Below are 4,256 nucleotides of genomic sequence, written 5' to 3'. Positions count from 1 at the left end.
TATCCTGCTCAGACCTAACAAAGTTCATAGGATCTGCCCCTATAGGTCCCCAAAAGCTCCACCAGTTAGTAGAGAGCTCTGAGCAAACATATTAGGGCACATGGATATCATAGCGGAACGCCTGTACAAACACACTCTATGAGCCAAACAACTGCCTTCCCCTATTCTTGGTAGCAGCTCTCCCCATGAATTAGACATTATACTGCCCCCTATGGTCAAGAGTAGGAGAACGCCCACATATGATGGGAAGTGCAGTCGCTGTAGGGGCTAGGTGTCTACTAACCAGACAGTAATCCGGCAGTAATCTAGTAGGACTATATGACAAATTGCACATGTCATGATTTTCAGTAATGTAGAAGATGAGTAAGCCCCATATACTCCTGTATACAGCGAATACAATGCAAGGAGAAGCAGCCATAAAAGCCACAATCGTACAGTATTGACTCAGACAATAAGAGCTCAGGAAACAGAACTAGACACAATCCACAATAATGTATATAAGGAAACTAACTATGGATTTTCTATAGGATGTTCCCTGATCCTAATATGCATCAGACACAAATCCAGTAACACAGCCATTAGTCACACATATACAGGCATGAGAAAATCTAAGAATATATATCAGGTTTATGCAATCTTTTCTACTACTCAAGTACTGCCTCCTATGCACAATAATATAACTACCAGTGGCGTAACTACCGTGGTAGCAGCAGTAGCAGCTGCCACAGGGCCCGGGCCATTAGGGGGCCCGGTGACAGCCGCTACCGCTGCGGGGTTTTTTCAATAGGCAGTTACGGGCCCTATTCACTTGCCGATCCTGGCTGGGCCGGGATCGGTAAGTGACACCGCGGGCCCCACAAGGGCTATCATTATACTCGGGGGTCTTTGCAGACCCCCGAGTATAATGATCGGCGGACCGGAGAGGTAAGGGAACATAAAAAACTGTTACTTACCTCTCCGCGATCCTGCCAGGCCTCCGTCCTACTGCTGTCTGACGTCTCTGACGTCACATGAACCCGGCATGCTTCCCGGGTCATGTGACGTCCGACGTCATTAACGAAGGACGCGAGAGGAGGACAGCACAGCACAGGAGCCGGGGAACAGGTAAGAAGCAACAGTGTTTTTTTTTTTTTTTATGTTTTTATTTCCCGGGTCTCCGATTATTATACTCTGGGGTCTGAAAAGACCCCAGAGCATAATAATTGTTTATGGGTGTCCACAGAGGAACATAATACTGTGTACAGGGGACACTATTGGGGTTAATACTGTGTGTGCAGGGGACACTATTGGGGTTAATACTGTGTGTGCAGGGGACACTATTGGGGTTAATACTGTGTACAGGGGACACTATTGGGTTAATACTGTGTGCAGGGGCAAGTAAGGGACATAATAGAGTGCAAAGGAGGGGGTCGGTCGAGGTCTTCGGCGTCAGTTGGGATGGGGGGGGGCCCCATGTCAAAAGTTCGCCACGGGGCCCCGCCATTCCTAGTTACGCCACTGATAACTACTATAATACTGCTCCTATGTACAAGAATATAACTACTATAATACTGCTCCTATGTACAAGAATATAACTACTATAATACTGCTCCTATGTACAAGAATATAACTACTATAATACTACTCCTATGTACAAGAATATAACTACTATAATACTACTCCTATGTACAAGAATATAACTACTATAATATTACCCCCTATGTACAAGAATATAACTACTATAATACTACTCCTATGTACAAGAATATAACTACTATAATACTGCTCCTATGTACAAGAATATAACTACTATAATACTACTCCTATGTACAAGAATATCACTACTATAATACTACTCCTATGTACAAGAATATAAAAACTATAATACTGCCCCCAATGTACAAGAATATAACTACTATAATACTACTTCCTATGTACATGAATATAACTACTATAATACTACTCCTATGTACAAGAATATAACTACTATAATACTGCTCCTATGTACAAGAATATAACTACTATAATACTGCTCCTATGTACAAGAATATAACTACTATAATACTACCTCCTATGTACAAGAATATAACTACTATAATACTACTCCTATGTACAAGAATATAACTACTATAATACTGCTCCTATGTACAAGAATATAACTACTATAATACTGCTCCTATGTACAAGAATATAACTATTATAATACTGCTCCTATGTATAAGAATATAACTAGTATAATACTACTCCTATGTACAAGAATATAACTACTATAATACTACTCCTTTGTACAAGAATATAACTACTATAATACTACCCCTATGTACAAGAATATAACTACTATAATACTGCTCCTATGTACAAGAATATAACTACTATAATACTACTCCTATGTACAGGAATATAACTACTATAATACTGCTCCTATGTACAAGAATATAACTACTATAATACTACTCCTATGTACAAGAATATAACTACTATAATACTGCCCCTATGTACAAGAATATAACTATTATAATACTACTCCTATGTACAAGAATATAACTACTATAATACTGCTCCTATGTACAAGAATATAACTACTATAATACTGCTACTATGTACAAGAATATAACTACTATAATACTGCTACTATGTACAAGAATATAACTACTATAATACTACTCCTATGTACAAGAATATAACTACTATAATACTGCTCCTATGTACAAGAATATAACTACTATAATACTGCTACTATGTACAAGAATATAAGTACTATAATACTACTATGTACAAGAATATAACTACTATAATACTGCTACTATGTACAAGAATATAACTACTATAATACTACTCCTATGTACAAGAATATAACTACTATAATACTGCTCCTATGTACAAGAATATAACTACTATAATACTACTCCTATGTACAAGAATATAACTACTATAATACTACTCCTATGTACAAGAATATAACTACTATAATACTGCTCCTATGTACAAGAATATAACTACTATAATACTGCCCCTATGTACAAGAATATAACTACTATAATACTACTCCTATGTACAAGAATATAACTACTATAATACTACTATGTACAAGAATATAACTACTATAATACTACCCCTATGTACAAGAATATAACTACTATAATACTACCCCTATGTACAAGAATATAACTACTATAATACTGCTCCTATGTACAAGACTATAACTACTATAATACTGCCCCCTATGTACAAGAATATAACTACTATAATACTACTCCTATGTACAAGAATATAACTACTATAATACTACTCCTATGTACAAGAATATAACTACTATAATACTACTCCTATGTACAAGAATTGATAAATCACTATCTAGGTCCCCAGTCACTGTTTCCATTCAGCCAAGACCTCAAAAATGCAGAAAAATTGAAACAAGAAATATATGGGAGAATTCCAGGACTTAATGTGATATTAATGGTTATGATAAATGATATAAGAAGTTAAAACAAAGACAATGGAGATCATCAGTAAATGATCATGTGACTGCGAGATAGGGATGCAAAATTCTACCGAAATGATGGCACAGACATAACAATTGGGGGCCAGCACCAGGTGGACCGATGGCTGCACCGCTGACAGGTATCGGGGCACACAGGTGCATTACATTGGGATCTGGATTTTGTCTTTTTCTGGATCAACAGGGCATTGACTATGAGCGGGTGAGGACAGTGGAGATGTGCGGGATGTGGCGGCACATACCTGGGTTGTCAGACGGGGAGGATCTGGGCGTCATACACACAGCTGCTCTGCGCTTCTGTTCCTTGGGATGTGCCGCTCAGGAGATGCTACAGTCTGGATTCCCTCCCAGCCTCCAGGTCATTGTGGCGGCTATGTCTCCTCTCCATCTGCATTCACTCGGAGTTGTACCTCCCCATTTTCTATGTGTCCCTTTTTTTTTTTTTCAAATGACTTTTTGTTGCGTCAGGATAGTTGCCAGGAGACAGCCGAGCTATTCCGAATCTGCTTCTCTGTCCCTTTCATTCACAGAGGCTGAGGACACACATCTACATTGTACCTCCCTGCAGAGGCAGAGGCGTGCTAGGGTCCTATATTCTGCCATGTTCTCCACCGGTTACTACATGGGGTGTTATAGGGAGCAATTCACATAGAAAATACTTCACTGTTATAGAAATGCAATTCACAGCCTGGTCTAATAGCCGGAGGCTTCTAGCTGTAACAGCAGTACACTAAATGCTTGTAGCGGCACAATACTGAGACAATAGCACACTGTGCAC

At 38.9% G+C, this 4,256-nt stretch overlaps 1 protein-coding gene across 1 annotated transcript in view; it reads right to left on the bottom strand.

The window, feature by feature from the left end:
• The window catches only part of FAM167A (family with sequence similarity 167 member A), a 40,829-nt gene extending 36,883 nt beyond the window's left edge, over window positions 1–3,946 (bottom strand). Inside the window, exon 1 of the mRNA XM_075269321.1 lies at window positions 3,721–3,946. The gene's annotated coding sequence lies outside the window, so the exon portion shown is untranslated. The remainder of the gene's footprint in view (window positions 1–3,720) is intronic.
• Between the last annotated feature and the right edge of the window lie 310 nt (window positions 3,947–4,256).

This window comes from Leptodactylus fuscus, chromosome 3 (genome assembly GCF_031893055.1).
Source record: "Leptodactylus fuscus isolate aLepFus1 chromosome 3, aLepFus1.hap2, whole genome shotgun sequence".
Classification (NCBI taxonomy): domain Eukaryota; kingdom Metazoa; phylum Chordata; class Amphibia; order Anura; family Leptodactylidae; genus Leptodactylus; species Leptodactylus fuscus.
The sequence above is the reverse complement of the archived record's forward strand: the minus strand, read 5'-3'. Positions and strand labels throughout refer to the sequence as shown.